This window comes from Zosterops lateralis (assembly GCF_965231275.1).
Source record: "Zosterops lateralis genome assembly, chromosome: Z".
Lineage (NCBI taxonomy): Eukaryota > Metazoa > Chordata > Aves > Passeriformes > Zosteropidae > Zosterops > Zosterops lateralis.
The window spans coordinates 56,982,176-57,005,272 of record NC_139800.1 but is presented as its reverse complement, the minus strand read 5'-3'; positions in this window follow the sequence as shown (position 1 = coordinate 57,005,272).

Here is a 23,097-nt window from a genome sequence, read left to right as displayed (position 1 = left end):
AATAGGATTCTTGGAAAAATATGTTTCTCAGATCAAAAAAAATCTGAGACTCTCAGCTGCATGGAAGAGCTTCAAATTTATCTGAAATCTCACAATAAATGTATTTTTAACAGTGAAAAATTTCACCAGGAAGATGTGCTAATAACTGTTGCTATGCAGATAAAATGTATGGTACTTAGGGGTGATAAAAACCATGTGAAATTGCCATTACTAAAACTAATTTTACAAATTGCTAATATTTATACTGAAAGCTTGAGAACTTATTTGAAAATATTCTTCATTATATTTCTATTCTAAATGAGGCATTTGCTTCCCATTATATCATCCTTCTTTAATCAAAGGTGCGTTTATTTTCCTTTTTTAGCACTTGGCATGAGAGCTTTCTATGCCTGCTCATCAACTGACATTTTTTGTCATTTCACTTAATTGATTTCACCAGTTTACATCATAAAAGTTTTTTGTCCCCTAATGTTCAGCAAATGTCTCTTCAGTTCTATTACATAAGGCAGATAAATCTCATTAACTTATTTGATTTGGTATGAAATCCTCATACTAATGTATGTTTCTGCCCACTCAATACTTCAATGATAAAATGAAAAATAAAGTCATTCTAGTTTAAGTAAAAGAGCTATATATATCCTTCTGCATTTAAGCAGCAGCATCTGAGCAGCTAAGACCCAGATAAAGAATGTAAGATGTAAACCAAATTGCAATAGGAGCTTTTTTAATTTGTTTGCTGGAAAATAAAAAAGTCTAAATGTTAAAATATTTACCTGATCAGTAGAAAATCAACAGTTTCTATGCTATTTGGAAAGGAGGAAGTAAGACATCTGGTTATGCAGAAAACGCATTGATTCTTAGAAACTAGAAAAATCCTTCAGAATGGGAAGTGAGGAAAAATACTTTAACACAGCTAACTAATTTTTAGAGACACTAAGAAGATAAAACCTACCCAGGGCTTTTACTCACACATTTATCCCTATTTTACAGAGTCTGAAAGAAGAGCAATATAACAGCCGAAGGACTGAAAATAATACTCGGTGAAGCTTTTCAAGTGGCTAAGTTTTGTGATCATTTTGTTCATCTGTTTCAGTAATTAATCTGAAAACAAAGTTACTGCTGAAGTTGTCAGAAGGAAGAAAAGTTAGCCTCCTATTTTTAAATAGTGAACCAATGTCTCTTTATAACACAGTAATTAGCAACATGCTGTGCCCTCTGACTAATGGCTCAAGCTGTTCCCATATGGACCTCTGGGATGGCGGTGGCTTTTCTGCCAACCTGCAATTCTGCTAAGGACTCCCCCATGGCTGGTCTGGACGCACATGCCACCTCCCACCTGCCTGGACATTGCCACCTGCCCAAGGGAGAGAGGCTTTTGCTCAGAGTGTGTCCTGTCATACACCATGTACTGTGAAAGGACATGATGGTCTTTCCCCACATCGGTCCTAACTCCAAAATACATTACTGTATTTTTTCCATGCTTGCTGTTTGGAGACACTGGGGTTTCTTGTTATTCCTTTTGCCAGACCTAATAGAAAACCTTTGGGTTTTGTCAGCTCTTTGTCTCACCCCTGCCAGCCTCATTGAGTGTGGGTGCATCCCCAAGGCTCAGCACCAGAGGATGGCAGTGCTGCTCACAGCATTTCCCATCCCACCAAATGGGCTGCACACACTCAGCCATCTGCATCCCCACCGGGCACTGAGGGAGAAAGTTGCACTACCTTCTGCCCCAAGCCAGGCGAGTGTGACAGACTTCTGAAGGGACAAGTGTCAGCAGTCTGGAAAGAGTGGCACACAAATATGATCTGTGGAAAAACTACCCCACTGAATATTGAGAAATAATAAATGCACAATCATAGCACCATATAAATAGACATTGCTGTATAGGATTAAGAGACCTCTACAAGAATGAGTAGCCAACTTTGCCCAAAAGGAAAATTTGTGTCACACTGATTTATTTTATTTAGCCAAACCAAAGGTAAAAAGTTAATAATAATAATAATAATAATAAATAATAATAATAAAAAGAGCCTCCTTTTACTTTTATTTTTTAATTTTTTTTAATAATGAGGAAGAAGCTGAAAAGGAAGCAATCCTGATAGAGCTTTTTTATTTTCTTTGCTTTTTAAAAGTCTTTCATATCAACTTCATTCAATAAATTGTAATCAGTCCTCCTATATTACTATATTACTATGGTCCTACTAACTAGGACTTTTGGCAATACCGTCTGGTTTACCTTTACTCCATTATAGAATGCACTATCAATTTTGCTGCCTGCTCTTAAAAATGTGAAAAATATTTTTACAATAATTTATTTTTACCTCTTTCAAAATTGACAGTTTCTTCATTAAAATTGATGAAAAACATTCAGCTAAGCATAGCAAAAATTATTACAGGAATGACCTGATGTTAATTAATGTCAGAAAAATATTAGTTCATAAATTACCTAAAACAAGAAAAAATAATTAGAATTGTTATATCTGACTACACTGATCTCTGGGAAATGTAATTTGAGATTTTTTTTGCTGGAATGAAACTTCAACATATTTCTCTTCCAAAGTGCAGCAAAGATGCTTAGTTTTAAACAACTGGAATATTGAGAAAATAGGAGATTTAGCCCTTTTATGAGTCTATGATACTAAAATTAATTTCATGGTAGTATATGCAATTTTTAAGTTTTTAATTTTTTTATTCTTAGTTCAACTAAATTTCAGTATGTTCCTGGGGTATTTTTTAAACTGAACTTACACAAGTGAAGCTGAGATCAACACATTTATTTACTTTCTCAATTCCCAGACATTTTTGGCTAAGGAAAAACTTACATTTGATGGTTTGATTAGCCTTGAATAGTGTGAATAACTAACTTTGTGCATATATTCACCTTTTTAATTTCTATTTTTCATTTCAATTATTTTAAGTGCTAAATTCTTTCCAAACCATCTCTTTGTATCATGCTATTTTAGTACATATAGTATTCTTTACACATTGCATACTTTTCAAAAAGTGCCTAATAAATGATTCATTATGCAAATGTTTAATATTCTAGTTATACATGGGATTTGTCTTATGCTGCTTCTTCACAAACTGATTGCAACAGTCCTTATGCAACCCATCATTTTTTAACAGTGCCTGAAATGCCCACAAACACATTACACTGATAATGGTCCTACAGTTGTCATTCCAAAGTGGCATTTTTCAGACTTTCCATTTTTACTTTCTGGGTCAAATATTGGCCTGTTGTATCAGATTCTGACTTGGAATTCTGTCCTGAGGTTCACAGAAGGATCCTCTCTATCTCTTCAAAAGAACAGCACAGATGGTGCCTTTTGTGTGATGCTGCAGTGCCGAGGCTCGCTGGCCCTGTGCAGAACCTCATTGTGCAGGACAGACTGCCCATGCAATAGCACTGACCATGCAGTCAGAACTGTAAAGGTGTTTGCCAGCCTAATCAGAACCACTGTTATAAACCAGCTTCTGGACTGCCTTCTCCCAAATGGTTAAATGCTTCTCCTTTCCCACCCATCACTCACAAAAATACCCACATAGGAAAGAGATGAGAAAAAAATGGGGACAAGCAAAAGCTTCATGTCTGTGTGCACATGTTAAGCTCATGACACTTGACATCTGTCTGCAAGGAGCTGCCTCACCAGTACAGATCTAAACTTCTGGTCTTAGTAGAATGGCTTATCTTAAACACCATGTGTTCTGCTGGGAAAGGAAGGTAAATCTAGATTATTGCATTTGAGGGGAATTAGAGGAACCAGTGCCCCTGATCTTACATTTAAGGTAGTTATGTTGAATACTTTTTAGTCTATTAAAGAGGGTAGTAGGCAACTGAATTGCATAGAGATTGTTACATGAGGTCAAAGAACTGCCATCTCCCTGCCCATATAAGCTGGTTTATTGTTATGTGTACACGATGTAAGCCAGGTGGTCAGAGAAAGAATAGAAACCTATCAAATATTTTCAAAGTTGTACTTCCTGAGAGAGAAAGGTTTGATAATATTAATGGACTGAATTCTTTTTAAATCAAAGGAGCTGGTTTTGTTCCAGATCTAAATAATTTTTATTGCTTTTATAACCTATGTGTTAACTGAAACAGCTGGTCTCCAAAACACTCTGCTTATTCTTATAAGGATACCTTTAGTGCTTTTGACATTGAATTCTTTGTTCATTTAAAGCGGATGCTTTACCTACAAACAGCTTGGAAATGGGAAAGCTGACACTAGAAATGGAGAGGTCTTGAGTTTGTCTCAAAATAGCAAATAACAAGTCTGTATGAGAAACTTATTTGAGAAACATCCCCTTTTTTGTCTCACATACTAGTTGCTACAAATCTTGCTTGATTTGAAGTATAAATGCAAATCATTCTGTTTGATTTGCATATAGATACTTTGCAAGACTATCCAATATTAGCTAGAAAGTGATTTGTTTTAATTAGCTGCCTCTTTTACATAACTTTGTAAAAAAAAGTGAAACTAAAATAACAGTCTGCAACTAGGAGGAATCAAAAAATCCAACATGGAGACAAGTACACAGTCTGCAAAGTGGTAATGCACGCATGGATGTGCAAGAACTGATCAGCACTGACAAGGTGGTCTAAGGTGGAAAGATCAGCTTTTCTTGGCCAGAAAATCTACTTCCAGAGAAACAATTTATCTAGACATGAGCTCCAACAGAGTGGGGTATGCGGAAGGCAAATTTTCAGTTTGCTTGGGCTCCCCTGTTAAAGAACTCTGGATGCTACATCTTGACCAGGAGTCTAAGAAGCATCCCATGTAATGGATCTCAGGAATAAGTGTAAACCAAAGGTATCATAAATCCATGGCTTCACTGTTATGTTTGTTTAATACTTGGAGTTTAATTGTTATAAGTTGTCTGGTAGCTGAGGAGAAGTACATTTGAAGTCTTGGGAGTTGCTTGTTTTCTCAGTCTCTCAGGAAACTTCTGCCAAATTTCCAACAATATGAGACTTAATTCTGGTCTTTGCATTATGTGCCATGCTTATGAAATTAAGTGAATTGATAGTGAAAACTTTAATCATGAGTTCCTACTTCTTTACTTAACATTAAAATAAAAATCATGGTTGCATTTCTTATGATTTAAATTATGTAAAAAATTTTTACTATTGGATAAGAAATTGTCTCTAAACTAAAGGTAGGTAATATTACCTACCTTTCAACTGATATCTATTGAATAGTCTTGTACTTTAGAGGTAAAATATTTCTGTTAACATGAGAGGAATACTCTTACCAACAGCTACATGGTAGGAAAAGCTCCTCAGAGAACAGCTGTTGAAACGAGTGACCACAACATAACACACTAGAGGTTATGCATTAAACCATTCTCTCCCAAACAGAGAAACTACAAGCATCTCTTCCCCTTCACAAGCGAAGAATCTATGCATCTTGTGGCTAGAAGATATTCCACTGCATTTTGTAGACACAGAAAAGTGTATTAACTTTCTTCAATGTTTTGTTTTCTTTTTTTACCTAGTGATGAGCCCTAAGCCTGTGCCCATATCAGAATTTTCCTGTCAAATTAAAGGCTGGGCTTAAAGATGTACCCTTTTTTTTCTTTGTTTATTTTGTTAGTCTGGCTGATATGAATGAATTCCAGCAACAAACTGTGTGAATCCAGTCCAGTTCTGATAAGAAAGAAAAGTGATAAGTTAGTCTATTATGAGTAACTCATAATGTTAATATAATACCAGAAAGCCAATTATGAATAAATCAAGAAAAATTAAATAAAATGTTAAATTATTACAATGCAACCATTTATCATCCACCCAGGCATAATGTAAACGTGGTGCTGCTAATGCCCTGTAATTCATTATTCCTGATGTTTTAAATGCTGCTCTTAGGAGAAGGAAAAAATTAATAGTGCACAGAAGTATCATTAGCATGAATGTCCTAAAGGAAGAAGCATGCAAAAATGATTTTTAAAAGAAGTCTACTTTTGAAAAAATTCCTGTAATATGTTCTTTTAATACTTTCAGTGACTTTTTTTTCATTCATGCATTCATTCACTCACTTACTCACTCTGGTTTGGTCTAGTTTGAAGCTAAGGAGGCTGAGGAGTGACTTTGTTGCTCTGTGCAGCTTCCTGAAATGGAAGATGTGGAGAACAGGCACTTAGGTTTTCTCCTTGAGATCCAGAACACATGGGAATAACACAAAGCTGTGCTGGAAGAGTTCATAGAGATTGGGAAGCATTTCTTTAATGAGAGGGTGGTCATGCACTAGAACAGGCTGATGCCTGAGCTTCTAGGTGTTCAAGATTTATCTGGACAGTGCCCTTTAGAGTGTGCTTTAATGTCTGCACAGCCTAGAACTGCTCAGGCACTTGGACAAGGTGAGCTTTGTAGGGCTCTTGCACCTGAAATATTCTGTTCTGTTCTGGGCTGTGCTGTTCTTCATATACATTTAATCAAAGTAAGCAAGCTATAGACAGGTTTGCACACAATTGTAAGTATAAAAAGGAAGTGTTGTATATGGCTTTTTGCACTAATGAGTAAAAAAATGTAACTACTGGCCTTGCCTGAATGCACATTTACTGAAATACTGTGACAGTTTTTAACCAAGACTAAGCTAAGTTTAAATTGCCTTTCTAGCCTTTGGCTGAATCACTGCAGTAGCACTTTAAAGCATAGGTTAGAGGTCTTTTTCTCTCCTTTGAAATATCCAAACTATGGGATTCTTCCATTGATTTCACTGATTTAATGAAAAAAATGATGAAAAATTAGTGTAATTATTTATTCCTATGGCATATTTGACACCTAACAAGGTTTTGACCTTTTCTGTTAAAATTGCTTCTGTAAATAAATCTTAACTGAAATATATATACTTTTAGCTTTCAGATATGAAATAACATGAATACAAGCAAAACCTACTTATTTAAATTTCTGAAAGGCAGTGTGTTTCTCTCTGCTTGATTCACTTGCCTGAAAGACCAAAATTCCTTAAAACCAGCTGACACTTTCCATTCATTTTTCATCATAATTAAAATAAGTTTAACTGTAAAATAAAGGAAATTATATGACAGCTTGCATTTTAGATTAGCATTTTAAAATTAAATAAGAATTTTCTATGCAATTGTCTACATACAATGTCATAAAATGACATCAGGAGACTGATGTAGAAATGAGTAGGAATGCAATGTGGCTTACAGCTGATGCATCAAGCAACAGCTTGGTGCACATTGTTTCCACCCAAGGAAAAGCATCCAAAAGAGCTTCCTCTTAAAATGACAAGCATTTGGCTTCCTATATCCGGCAAAAACATTAGAGATGAAGGAATAAACTTTGGCTATTACTTACCAGAAATAATACAATCCTAATAATAAATTTCTTTCTTCAGGGATGCAGTTATGCATTGCAATGAACTTTAAAAATCTTGGTTCAAAATGAAAAAGGATTCATAAATTTTGGGACCTTTCCTATAATTCTTACATTAAAAAACAGAAGCAAAAGCCAACATTTCCTGGGAATGAAAAGCTGACCAAGAAACAAATACAGAAAAGGCAATTGGGAAAAATAATTTACTAATTAATGTCCAAACTCAAATCTACATATTTTTCATGGGACTCAATTTAATCTTAATCCTGATCTTCTAAAATTTTCAGATATACAAATTGATGCAAGATTTCAAATATTAAATATAAGATGCATGCCTGTGGTCTCATAGGGATAGTACCCATTCACTATTTTGAAAACTGTTGCTCAGTAACAAAAATGTTTTTCATGGTGACAAGTTTTTTATTTACTGAAACAATAATAAAGGTAGACTGGGATTAAAAATATGTAACACAGGAAAGAATTCACAGCTAAAGGTGTCAGCTAATGACTGACAGGAGAATCCCAGCTATTTGTAACTGTTATTTATTCAAGACATAAAAGCAGTGTCCATGGAGTTTATTCTTTCTAGACTGACAAACAAAAGTTGTTTCAAAGCTATTAAATTGTTTATGCACACCATTTTGAGAAGCATTAATAATTCAATTGTGATAGCATCAAGTTCCAAGACACAAGATGCCCTAATGCACCACATCACCTTGGACAGAGGACTGGCATAGAATATGTGTCAGCAACTTAATGGCAAAATAAATGCTTCATCACATGAAGCTATTTTTAACTAACTAGCCTGACCACTGATATTGCTAGAGCTATGGAGAAAATCCTTCAATAATTCTCTGTATTATTTCAGGATTCATCTGTTCTATAAGTGCAACACAGTGACAAACAAAACAAAGCAAACACCAGCTACCAAAATACTCAAATTTCACCTCTCACTGTTTTCCTCTGGTATATATTTGGCTTTCACTCCAAATCTGTGTGATGGCTTCCACAAGTTGCACAAATATCTGGGATTGGAACATTTATCCCTTCATTTTTATCTACCGAAAAAGGATTTGAAAGCTATTGGAGTGGTGAGGGAAGACACAGGAAAGCAGTGAACGCTCAAAAGGTGTGACTGTAAAAATCCTTATTTCTCTGGAAAACTAAAATAATACTGAAAAAAATATTAATCATATTATGAAACTTTTCTGCAGTTACAATCCTTAGTAAAATAACTTGGAGTTTTTTATGAAAAGAAACAAAAAGAACAATTTGTACATCAATCTATAAATCTTAATGTAGCTGACTAGTTTATCAACTACAGTATTTCTTTAAGTACAAAAAAACCCTCAAACCTTCTGCAGTGACAATTCTTCTGGCATTTTGCACCACCAATATTTTCTGGTTTCACAGGCAAAAGTAAAAACATAAAATGTCATCACAGAACAAAAGTGATGCAGGACTGAACACTCAAAAATTATTAGAACATATTGCAGCATTTTTGTTAAGTGTTTGATAGTCTTTGGAAACATACAAAATTGCCAATTTATTTGAAATTATTCCAGATTGTATTCGCACGTCACTAAATAACAGAGAGTGGCAAATAGCTAACTGTGAAAACTCGGCCTTTCATCCTGTTTTTCTGAAAAAAATCCAATTCCTGTTAAAGAATGCTGAGTACAAAATAAAGATATGCTTTATTCAATTTAGTGAAATTAAAATACATAAGATATTGTTAAAATAAACTTGTTCTGCAGATGTCTAAACACTGAAGTCAAAGCCACCTATTGTTTAGGCTGGCTATGTAATTTTTATTTTTCTGAGGAAAATCATAGATTAGTAAGAATGAGCATTTAGCTTTTTATCTTTTAGAAGTAATTTCCATGCCAGAAAATCTTAACTTTCATCCTGCTGTATGAAAGACAATATATTTAAAAAAAAATACTAATAAAAAGACCCAAACCAAAACAAAGCTAAAACCAGACTACAGAATTTATAGATTACCTACTGCCTTCAACTGCATTTTTTCAAAGCTGATCATACAATGGAATAATAGCTGTAGCTATTATTCTATTGGAAACAATATTGCATGTACTTTTTAATGACAGTTTTTAAACAATTTCTAAATTTCTCTCACTTAGTAAATAGTAGTTGCTAAACAATAAAGAGAAGGAAACCTTCAGAATCCCTTTCTGTCCTTCCTAAGAGCTCAAAAGTGCTGAAGTCTTCATTCAGTCCCTCTGCCATCAATGAGTTTCTGATAATTTATCTTCTCACAGTTTTGCACATCTCTAACTGCATATAGTAATTCAGATTACTTATGTAACTGCTTTTTGTTAGCCACAAAACGTGATTTAAAATGTCATATTTTCATGGAAAATAAGTTAAATTGAATCTTTGGTGGTGAGATGGCTTGGGATTTATTAAGTGCACTGACATTTTGGTCTTCTTTTAGAGATTGTAGTGAGACCAGTCAGCAATAAGATTCTAGGAAACAGAAGTTCTTTGATGGATAACGTTTTAAGCATGCTCTAAAGAAACACAGAAAGGATGTGTGTTTATTATGGCATGCACTCTACTAAACTTGCTTAAGGCTTGTTTAAGATGCTACTACAGCACTAACACTTGACCATATTAAACTGCTTTTTTATATGTGGTCCCCCACCTCAAGAGGGAAAAGCATTCTGCTCAGATCTCCTACAGCTGTCCCCTCCACAAATGTATGATCCTCTTAAAGCAGCCAAGAAACCAGACATGGCAGTACTGAAGCCAGTCAGACATAGGTATGTATGCACATATGCTGCACAAACCTAGGACCACAAAGAGACAACCTCTCACTGTTATTAAACACAAATATGAATTTAATCTTCCTAGAAGCATAACTGATGGCACCAAAACAAATCCCAGCCTTTCCATCTTTATGTAATCTCTGCTGCTGAAATTATCTGTAGATGCAGCCATAAAAATGTTGTAGTGTCATTAATAATATAAGAGGAGAAAGGTTTTCATTGCTCCTCAAAACTATCAGCTCACATCCCCGGAAGCAGAACAGCTGATAATTTGCACAGACTAATGAAGCATAGAAAATATCTTTGCTCGTGAGATCCTGACAGCCTGAACAAATTTTAATCAACGATTACTTCCTTTGTGCCAATATGTTATTGTATTTTTCTTTGTGACAAATTGAGCAGTGGAGGGAACTGGGGTTATTTAGCCTGAAGCAAAGACAGCTCAAGGGTGACCTTATTGCTCTCTACAGCTACCAGAGAGGAGGTTGCAGCCAGGCAGGGGTCAACCTCTTCTCCCAAATCACCAGTGGCAGGCTGAGAAGACATAGCCACAAGCTGTACCAGGGGAGGTTCAGGTTGGACATCAGGAGGAATTTCTTCACAGAAAGGGTTGTTAAGCATTGGAGCAGACTGCCCATGGATGTGGTGGAGTCACTGCCCCTGAAGGTGTTCAAGAAGTGACAGCACATGCCACTTAGTTCTATGGTCTTGTTGACAAGACGATCAGTCAAAGGTTGGACCTGATGATCTCAGATATCTTTTCTAAATGAAATTATTTTGTGATTCCGTTTGATTTATTTTACTAAAATATATCATCAAGCAGAAGATGTCTCAATCATAATTTTTGGTTTTTTGCATAAAAAAGTACCTTCTTAAAAATTGTTTCTCAGTGTCCTGCAGATATTTTTACCTCTGACAACTACTTTTCATAAAACTACTTTTTCAGCAGGTGAGTTTACTAATATAACTATATGGATGATGTCAGTATTTTAAGAGGGTCAAAATTATATCTTCGGTTTGTTAATGGCTCAGATTGGAAGAGATCTTTGAAATCTTCTGGTCCAACCCTTACCTTAGAATAGGACTAGCTTCCCTGTTGCTCATCATCTTGCCCATGAGATATCTCCAAGGGCAAAAACTCCCATATTTCCTCTGGTAATATGTTCCTGCTCTTAATCAGCTCCTCTATGCATTTCTCCATATTCCTTCTCCTCCTCAAAACAAAACTGTTTTGTTTGATTTTCTTTTGCTGCACTTCATGTCACTTGACTCCTATGTTTGCTCTGTACCTGTCAGGAGAGTATGGCTTTTGTCTTCTCTAAAATGGCTCATCATAAATCTGTATACATCAGGTGGATATCCCCCCCGTCCTCAGCTTTTCCATTCTCACAATAACCAGATGCACTTTTCAGACTATTCTTGTACACCACATGCTACAGATCTCTTACCAGTCTGGTGCTGCTCTGCTGAACTCGTTTCCTCAGTACTCTTGCAGTGAAGTGCTACAAGTGCACCAGAATCCCACACAAAGTCTCACAAGTGTGAAGTCACTTTCATTCATTTCTTTCTTAACCCAGGGATGCTTCCTGTACTTTAAGATCTAATCATTGTCCTTGTGTTAGTTTAGCCACAGACAGGATATAACCTGTTTCTATCTTGTGGTCAACTGTGTATGCATTACTAGTGGCATTGGAAAGGCAAATTTCTGTACCTCATTTGAAATACCTTTATTCCTTTACCATGTCCACCACAAACCACTTCAAAATCTACCTAGGCACAACACAGTCCTTTCTCTGTTGCGAGATCAAGTGTATCTCTGACCTTTACACATTTGGAAACTGGCAAATACACAAACGAGCCCTTTTTCATTACTTAATCTGATAACATGATCCCACTCCCATCCTCTTTAGAACATGACTCACTGTGAAGAACAGGAATGCATGACTCAGCCTTGCTGCTCTGAGACCTGGCTGAGTTTAAAGCCCAAGTAAGATATAATTAAATGGTAAATATTGTTCTTTCTTTACCTTTTGTTAAGAAATCCTTAAAAGCAAGACGTCATACCAATATAGACCACTTTTGTTACAAAATGAGAGCAGAGATACAGTAATACTATACTGTTATCATATAATACCCTTGGTACCTACCTTTAGGTAATAAAAGTGATACAGATTTAGAGTTTCTATATCATGGGACAATGTGTTTGTGTATGAGAATTTTTTTTTCTGCAGCTTGCACTTTTGAAGTGTAATTAAGACTAAACCAATCATTCTATTACTCTCTAAATATAACATAATGAAAAAGGTAATTTTTCTTATTGAACCCTCTAAAAGGAAAGACTTCTAAAAATTAGCTGATGCCAAAACATTCGGTGTTACATCTACGATCTTTGGAAAAAAACCTGTTGGCAATGGACGTGTTGCTCCTCTGCACAGCATCACTCCTCTCAATAGGTTTCTTCTATTATTTCAGTACATATGTAGTAAGGGAAGCCTCCTGAAAAGGACCATATGGTACAGAATACACAGGAATCTTCACCAAAGAGAAAGAAATCACTGCTCCATTGAATGGTCCAAGCAAGATGAATCTGTTTTATTTTTGCTGCTAAAGTTCTTCATAATCCCTTTTTCTAAGAGTTGCATGAGTCTTTCTGTTCTAAATCCTCTCCATTTCCCTTCTATTTCCTTTCCCAGATCAGAAAATCTTCTGCTGTGTATATTTCAGTCTCACAGAGCTGTTTTATTTTCACAAGTAGATCTATATTCAAAAGCATTTAACTTGAGAGATGATTCAACTCCATGACACAAAAACACAAGACATCCTTGGTTGGACATGTACAGCTCAGCCAAGTGCAGCTTTTCTCGGTGCATACCAATCCAAAAAATATTTTGGTTTCTAGTCAGCAGTTACTTCCCTTCATTTTTAACTCATGCCTTAATTTGCAAGATCATTCTTCTGTTAGTAAAGACAAAAAAATGACAGGATGTCTTAGAGTCCCACCTCTTTCCACACTGATGCTAGAGTTCCAGATGCATTCTTTGCTTTGTGATATTTCAGTTTGCATTAAAATAATTCACTGCTCCTCTCAGAGAGACTCTGAGTAAAGCCCACAGTGCACAGTGATAAATTTACAGGGTAATGAATTACTGAAATGGTCAAATAGAAAGCAAAGCACTTTTAAATAAAAGTACAACCTTTTCTTTTTTCTTTGGGAAAACATGCCTGAAACTGTAGAGCTTTGAGTACTTAAATGTTATATGCTGTTTTACTCAGCTTTCTTCTATAAAATGATGTTCCTTTAAAGAAAAAGAAATCAAAATCCAAAATGGCAGCAGGTGATCTTTTACACTAGAATAGTTCTCCAAGTAGCTTTATTCTTACCCTCAGATGTACCTGCTCTTTTCTTTCAAGGGACATAAAAAATGAAGATTTAACTCCCTGATTATTGTCTGTAACATTCAGCATATGATAGCTAGAAGCTATTATTTCAATATTAATTAGTTTTTTGGCAAGCATTAGGGACTTACAAATTTCAGGTATGCACATTCTTGTTCTTTGCATTCCCTTTGTGCATTTATTATGTAAATTACATTTTCATGAAATGGAATTTTATGACTGAAAGATGTATAATTAAGATTCAAACAGAACTGCATTCAGTTACAGATACTTCATGCTGACTAACTAGAGGGCATTAATACTATATGAATTTATGTGGTATTTAGCTTTTGAAATATATTTTGAAGGGTATTTTTCAAAGCCTTGGACAACCAGCAATTCTTGTAAAATAAGAGCAATTTAATCTGAATGTTGATGTCTTATTCTAGTGAGGACATAGCTGACCATCACAGATAAAACAGATACTCAGCAGTTTTGAGATTTTTTTTTTTGATTGAAGAACAGGTAAAAGACACACTACAGTATACAGAATAGCTTCAGTAGAAAAACAGTGACAGAAAAATAGTTTTACTTGGAAAAGGTACCTTTAATTGGCTTAAAAGCAGGACAGAAAGAAACTCATCATTTTTTTCTTTGTAGCTAGTAAAAAAAAAAAAAAAAAAAAAAAAAAAAAAAAAAAAAACCCAACTTTGGGGTTTTTTGGAGTTCAAAGTATGGAAAGAAAAACAATTTTTCATCAATTAGCTGTTCCTTGTTGTATAGCTGTTTGTTTCCTGCAAATGTGAGGAAAATTGCACTTGCTTTTTTAATGACAGAAGAGTGAGCCATCTGCACTTGTAGTTGAATATCAGATGTGAACAGGTGGTTGCTGTGAAAGAGTTTGTATCTACTAAACTCAAACTGTAGCTTATTATGCAACAGCTTCTTCAAAGCTTTTAGCATAGGGTAGACTCTACTGCATTTTTCACACAGCTTAAAGAACAACCTCTAAATACTTTGCCATTTTCTCTCCACTCATTTGGCCTATACACTAGAGCATGGAAAAGGATGGCTGTTTTCATGTCGTTTCTGGGAAAATATGTCATTGGAATAAATGTATGAAATGTATGTCTATATGAAAGTATGACAGAAAAGTAGGTCATCTTCTGTATTTTATGGCTCTGTGCTAAGATGGAATAAAGTATCCTTACAAATTTCACTACTCCTAGAAGACTTCAGTGGTTATACTTCATATTTTTCTTTTCTTACAAGTCTTCTTAAGTTGTCAGCATATAATTTATTTTAGAATATCCCATGCTGGGTTTTGAAATCCAGAAAAAGGTATGGAGATGTGAAAAATTAGCAAAGAATAATATGTTATTAAAACATATCAGGGTGAAATTTTGATGCTGTTACTGTCAACAATATATCCTGTATGTACAAGATGCCACAATTTGATTTTAAGGAAGTGGTCTGTTGTAAAAATATATTATATTTCAATGAAAACAAAGCCAAAAACCAAGACTGGAAATTTTCTCTGATAAGTTTGCAGTGTTTTTACCTTAAAATCATGCATCTTAAATAGTCTGGTCTGCAAAAGGAAAACCAGCAACTTTTATTATAGCAGTTATACTGATGTACAAGTCCCAGCCACTCTGATTAATCATTTCAGTCTTACTAGAATGCATCCTCCATTCTTGTCCTCTGTTAGTTTTATTAGTTCACAATGCAACTGAACCTGACTTTACTAGTTAAAGTAAAATGAAACTGCTTAGAGTCTATTTCATAGAATTAGAAGCGAAGTTTTCTAAATTAATTTTGTGCGTTTGTGTTTGGCTCCCCACAAAGCCATCAGCTTTGCCTATGTAAATATTAGACATGTTTACTTTGGGACTTCAAAACACCTGAAAATGAAGGTAATTTCATCTTCTTCCTACCCTCTTCCCTTTCCTATTGAGAGAACATGCATACTTCAAAGTGAAAACCTGCTCGGGATTCTACTCTGCTGTGGTGAAAAATAGACAATTATCTACTATTGTGAGATTATCTACCTGTGATTCATTTTGTTGGGCCAACACAAGTACATGAAGTGCAGGCTAGTTCAGGAGTATGGGAGGCATCTCACCTGTACACTGAAGTGGCTCACCTTTAAAAGTTTTCCACAAACCATAGACTTAATAGTTCATGGAGGAAATAGACAATTCATACTATCTTTCTGTTGCCCTCTGTGTCTTTACATGAGTAAAATTCTGGGTGCAGCTGCTCTTAAAGAGCAAGGGTTACCAGCATGTGAGTGTGCATCTCCAATATTAGTTTTATAATGGCGAATTTTAAGAAAGGTGTAAAGGTTTTCTTTTGTGTTTTGCATTTCCATTGTTGCTGTGTGAAAATTTATAAAAGATCATCACAAATGTGTAAGGATATACTTCAAAATATAATACTTCAAAAAAGAAACTAGATAAATAGGGAAAGTTTATTGTATTTTATCTTCTTATGAAAGATGGAATTAATAGTTTTCCCCAAGTTCTCAATATAACAGTCTAAATAAATCCCAAAAATCCCTGTTCTGCAACTCTTTCAAATGCAAGTAACAATAATCCAACGTAATTGTTATTGTAAATGATGCTACATTCTAATTTGGGAGGAGGTTTTCTGGAAGACTCCTTCAAACTATAAACCCTGTTTAACTTTAAATATTTTAAGTATGAGATTATCATCTCCCTCCATTAGAATTTCTTAATTTTTTCACAAAATACTTTGTTTCTTGTGAAATCTTTTCGTATGTAATTCCATGTAGAGAACCCAGACATGGTTTCATCCTTTTTATGTTCCATTTAAAATAGCTGATTACATTACAAATTCTGGTACCTCACTAATAAGCAGTAGAACAGGAAATTTGCTTCAAAAGATCTTGTTTATGCTCCTGTTATAATGTTGGTTTATTTCTTCTTTTTCAAAGCAGAAATTTATGGGATATATTTCAGCCCAGTCACTAGAGGTTTGAACATAAATTTATCAAGGGTAGCATTAAGGCAACACTAGAAGTATCTAAATCTAATAATGTTAGAATAAGTATAGTTCTTGTGATGCTTTAAAAAAACCCCAAATGCACTTGACTCATGAATCACTTCAAGAAGACATATGATAATATAGTGAGCAGAAAGAAGCAATTTGTATCAGCTATTGATGTCTTTTAATACAATAGAATTTTAAATGGGGCATTCAAGTGTTTGTGAATCCTATCTACTATTATATGTCATCTGTGGTCATTCAGCTTTAAAACAATGGTATTTATCTGTACTGCAGAAATAATAATTTTTTAAACATCAGAACAGTTATGACCAAAACCAGTTCAAAGGTTTTCACTGCCAAGAATGAGTGGAAAGAACAGCTACATGCATTATAACTGCTTGGGCAGCTATTTTAACTGCACAAAACTACTGGCTCCTGGCTCTGAGTAACTAAGGATGACACAGTACACAGCAGTATGCTGACTCTAACTAGTGCTCACTAGAGTGCCAGGAATAGCTCAGCACGGAGACAGGAGACCAGTTTGGACTGATACACTGTAGTTTGGAAACATTTCAGTGCCTGCTTCCCACTGTCTCACAGGCACAAGACACTACAGATCATCTGCTCCTACCTAAGGCTGATAATGAGCCAGTACTAGGAGGCACGATTAGTTGTGCTTTGCCTGTGTTCCAGCCAGGATCTGTTACAGGGGTGAGTAATCACCAATTAAGATGCATGAGAAAATTTCTTCCTGCCTCTGCTCAGCATGAACCCTCACGATTGTTAGGCATCAAACATCCGCTCCTGGTGATAAGTGTGCCCACACAAACCAGATAATACATGAACTTTGCTCTACTGGCTTCCATCCCCATCTTCTTCCTTGTTCTGATGGAACTGAAAAGGAGGCTTGTTCACAATGGAGATTCATCTTTGGGGTGTTCCAGTTCATCTGGTACACAGAGGACCTTCAGATATCTCCTCTAGGAATGGTAAGATATGTCTACTGAAATCCAGAGCAATAGAGAAGGGTGGCAGACTTAAGAGCCCAGAGAAAAGCCTCTGGGATAAAGCTTCCCAACACACAGGAGACCAGAACATGCTGGAGCCAGGAGAACAGAAGCAGTCTAGAGAAAATACAGACAAAAATGGTGACTGATGAAAGAGGAGAATGAGAATAGTGTGCTCATCTGAGGGTCAGGTCTGAAGTAGAGGCTGTATGGGCTTATGTGGAGATTCCCCCAAATTTTCACATAGTAATCTGGTTAACAGAACTAGATTTGCAAAGCAATACCTGATTGGCTCTTTGCATAAACATCTTCTAAGTGAAAACTTAACAGGTTTGTGGGTTCCCATTTCTTGACTCTCAAGAAGAGAAAAACAATAATTCAAGCTGCATGTGTTCTGCCCAGCTCGAGGAGCAGTGATATGACAATATTTTAAAAGATAGCTGAGAAGTGCATTCTAAAAGATATCTGAGAATTGAAGCTATGTAGAAACAGTGCTTCAGGGAGATACGTATTAGTTTATGCCAGAAAATATTTTTATTTTTTTCATAATATCATAAATAACTGACTTCTTATGACTCAAGAAAACAAAAAATCTACAAATTTGTAATCTTGTTTTCAGACTCAAATCTGTTGCATTTGAACCACAAGAAAAGGAGGCAAATCTGAATAAGAGAAATCACTTTATTCTTCACTGGAGATTACAGCGTCAGCTACCAGAGAAACAGGTTAGAAGCAGCACTGAAAACCAGACATATGAATGCATGCACATTCCATAAAAAAAAAATTACATTCTACCATTCATTCTCTGTTTTTACCAGCTTCAGGGTAAAACAGAATTATTACAAGTATCATTGTTTAAATTTAAAGACTTATTGGCAGTTTTAAACAAAGGGATTTGCACTCTCTGTGAGGAAAAGTACTTTAGCAACAGCAAAGTTGTCATCATACATGATATTGAGAAATTTTAAATCCTTGGAGATTACAGTAGCATAAATATTAGTCCTTGGCATTACTTCTGAAGCAGAAGCATGACAGGCACAAGAAAAAAAAAAAAAGTAAAAGTAAATTAATTTTTCATAGGAGTGGAAATAAAAAATCTCAGTTTATAGAAAATCTGCATGCTTATAGCAAATATGAAAAAAATAGATCTAAATCAAGAAAAAGACTGCCTCTGCAAAGTGATAGCATCTCATATCCAAAATAGCAAGAAACATTTTCCACATTTTTAACAATAATATGATGTAAAATTAGTGGGCATAATTTTTCTAACATGGAGTATTTTTAATTGCTTTATTTTATGGTTCATTTATGGATTGAAAAATGCTCAGAGTCCTTGGAACACTTCTTTTTTTTCCCAACAGTTAAAAGACTGAAATGAAAAAAGATGTTGATCATAAGCAAATTATTGTACCCTAGCAAAATCTTTTGTACAACTCTCTACAGTGAAGCTCTATTCCTTACAAATTAAACATCATTATTTTCATGATTTTACATTTTCATCAGTGGATCAAAGTGGTGGTAAAATTTAAGATAACCTCTTCTTATCACAATTAGAACAGCTTAATATTTTATGTATCATGTTTTCCTAGTTTGTCTTCATTAATTTCCCACCAAAAAATTCCAGAGGGATCTTATTTGATTATTCAAATAACAGATAATTTGGGGGTTTTTTTCAACTCTCCAATATTTTTTAATAAATCTACCTTTGATAACTCTGAACTCTTTTCAGAATTAATTTGTGTTTGTGCAACAAATTCTGCTTTCTCAAAAGGCTGCTTTTAAATGCCAGACCAGTCAGAAGGAAAGTCTCAATATTATTGAAGTCAAACATAGGGCTATATTTGATCACTTTTATTTGGAGGGAAACTCTACATCAGTTTGCAAGCTGCATTTTGCTATTCAAGTAATCAGATAACAGTGCTCTGCTGAGATGTTGCAAAGCAATTTTAAGTATCGTTGTGCACTAAACAAAGAGTAATGTTCTTAGTACTTAAATCAAGGTATAAATTGCATAAATTTCAGATGAAAGATATGCTCCATAGCATATATTCAGAAACTTTTAAATTTATTCACTCAAACATTTCAAATCAATGACTACTAAAATTTCGCAATTCAGCAGCCTTTCTGTGGAAAATCTACAGACTTTTGACTGAAAACAAGCCCCGTTTGCCAGTATTATTCACAGAATTATAGAACAGCTTGGGTTGGAATGGCCCATCTCATTCCAGCACTGCTGCCATGGGCAGGAACACCCTCCATTAGACAAGGATGCTCAGAGCCCCAGCCTGACCTTGAACTTCTCCAGGGATGGGGAACTCTTTTTTCTCTGGAACTGGGAATTCCAGTTTCTCTGGAATCACTCTACAGTATCTAAATAGTTCCAGTGCTTGGACCATAGCAATATATCAGACAAAAGATTAGTCCTGGCCTACCTTAACTGCACAGTTAGTGTGAAAAGCTTCAAAAAGAAGGAAATTTTTCCAGAGGCTTAGGATAAATACACCTGAAGATCAGTTTAGAATTCTTAACTAATTTATACTTGTCCCTCCAATACCAACTTCTGCTTACCTTTTAAATAATAAATACAAAATTATGAATGTTGGACTTTTTTTTGTGACAGAGTAGTTTGTATATTCATCCTTCATTTATCCATCATTTCAGATATTAGAAGCAAATTAAAGAACTTGATTCATACTAAGGTGTTGTTTGGATTTCATACTCACTGAGGGGTTTTTGTATGAATATGAATTACTAAGGTAAGAACAGTCAAGTGCAAAAGAAGCCTTCAGTGATCTGACCTGACATTGTCATGAATACAGTAATTTAAATGAATACTTTTTACCACATTGATTCAAAAAGTAGTAAGTGAAATAATATATTATATAGTAGCTTTAAATAAAAAATAAATAACTTAACAATTTAATAGACATGCAAGGATTTGACCAACAAAAAGTCTGCCTTACCTTCAAAAAGCCTATTCAAAGCACAGACAGGAAAAAAAACCCTGATGAAATTTTTAAGAAAAAAATTTTCTCTATGATCTTTTCCTAGAACTATCCAATTAACCTAAAAGTGGTGTTGTTTTCATTGATGGAGAACCTGAAAAGCAATAACATCAGAGGATATTTACACTGTGTTATTTTTCAGAGCTCTGGGTTGTTGATCTGTTATCAGGACACAGACCTCTGCTAAGGACCAACATAGCAATGCAATCTTTTCAGGTATTCTGTTCTAAAGTGTAACAAGAAACATCTCAACACAAATCCCAAACTCTTTCAAACAGCATTCTTTGTTCAAGGCAGGTATTTCATAAGCTGGAGGACCCCAGGCAGCTAAAGATTTGTTTCAACAGAGAGCAAAGTGAACAGCTTCAAACAATTATCAACCCCATGGCCCAAAGTGAGCAGACACAGTCACTGCGAAAACAGCATGTCTTTGGAAACATTTCTTACACTGCATTGCAAGTATAAAACTGTTAAAGTAACCCAGCTCAATGGTTCATCTAAGTTTTCCAACAAAAGATAGTCTCTTTCTTAGCATCACCTATGCTAAAGAATCAAAAATCTCAGCACTTTGGGATGAGAGACATTTTTTCCTGCACTCTGAGCTTTCCAAATATTTTTCACTTATTTGCTCTAGTTAGTGAAGTTGTGAAGTTCAGGTAGGTTGGAATGGACAGCAGAGCAGGAAGAACAAGCCTTTGTTTTTGGAAGGGTATAAGGATTCTCTGAGTAATAGGAATAACGACCTGTACTTCTTCCAAAACAATTTTTGGGTTTTTGAATTGGCCGCCAGGAGGCACATCTTATACATCTAGTGTGGTTTTTTTTGTTTTGTTTTTTGGGTTGTTGTTGTTGTTGTTGTTGCTGTTGTTAGTTTTTCAAGAATCACTGAAGACTGCTAGACAGTATAGCTCATCACAAGGGAAACAATCATTCAGAATCTGAATGTAACCAATATAAATAAATACTCTGCCTTGGCTAAATCTCACAATAATAATGGAAGATTCTTGCAGATCATAGCATAGTTTAGCCACTAATTCTCTTTAGAAAATAATGAACTTCAAGTAATGATGGCCCTCAAGGCTTTTTCTCCAGTTACTCTTTTAATTGGTAATTAGCTAAATAAGATAAAACACAAAAATAAAAACAAATCCAAATAATTTCAGTATAGGTTGAAATTAAAAGTTTCCATTTTTACTATAAGGGAGAACACATTTAAATTTCCAAGGTACTGATCCTAAGTGACCTCTGAAGCTGCTGCAAAGACTCCCTACCATTAAATTTAGTCAGGGTTTGAAATGAGCTATTTCCATTTTGCCTAAAAGAAGCACAATGAAGCATGGAAAGTATAATGTAGTTATAATGAAGTACAACTAATGGGAGTCTATTTGTGTAATAGAAACAGAATTGAAACTAGATAAAGTGACAAAGAAAAAGCAATACCATACACTTCATTTTGTGCGCAAAGTGCTTCTTACCTCTGAAAGGAGTAGGTTTTAGGTTGTTTTGTTTCTCTTAATATCAATGATATGTTTTCACTGCAGATGAAAACTGTGCTCAGTGCTTGCCTAATGACAAGTCTATAAAATGATATCACAGATTGCATTTACCTGGAGGTAGTTGATCTCTGGTGAGTTTTCTCAAATATCTTATGAGTGCTAGTGCCAACCACCTTGCCTAAGTCCAGTGCATGCAGGAAAATCAAATATGTTTCAGGTTTTTGTAGCTTCTCCATTTAACTGGTCTGTATACACAAAAATATTTTTGCTACGTGGCACCTGTGAAATTTTCTCACTTTGTCAAGAGCTGAATAAACTTTAAAAACCATATAATGTTTGCTAAAAGATGGCATTAACTTCACAGAAGGGAATATATTTTTTTTCTGTACTCTCACTACTCCAGTCATTACCACCTTGGTTATGCACATCATGTTTAAAGCAAAAAGTGATTTTCATTATAGCAAAAGAATAAGAAGAAATATTGCTGTCAGATATTGGTATAACTTTCTCTCCTAATTCAAATGACCAGCAACTAAAATGTTCTGTCCTGCTGTCAGACACAGTCATGATTATATATGGGAATAATATCATGGAGTTTCAAGTATTAATATTAGCTTAAAAATAGTCAAATTATTTCAAAATAAGAAAATGCAATAAAATCTTTTCATTTTTGCAGAAGCTGGAAAGTTTGTAGTAAAATAGTACAAAACAGAAGGAAGCTTCATAGGTGAAATGATAAAATGATGCTTGAATTATTGAAACAACACCAAGCATTTGTGTGATTCTGCACAAATAGCACAGCCTTTTTGCATTGTAAGAAGTTCTGAGTGATGATGTTTGTCTTCCCAAGTCAAAGGCAAATATGGTGGAGCCCAGATTTCCTGGAGATGGCTGAACACCTGCATTCCCATGGAAAATATTGAATTAATTCCTTGTCTTATTTTCTTTTTCCTTTACTTACTATACTGTCTTTAACTCAAGGAATGCGTTCTCCCACTCCTCTGACTGCGTCCTCCAGTCTACCAGAGGAAGGTGGGCAAGTGTCTGTGTGGTATTTAGTTCATAGCTTAAAGCGCA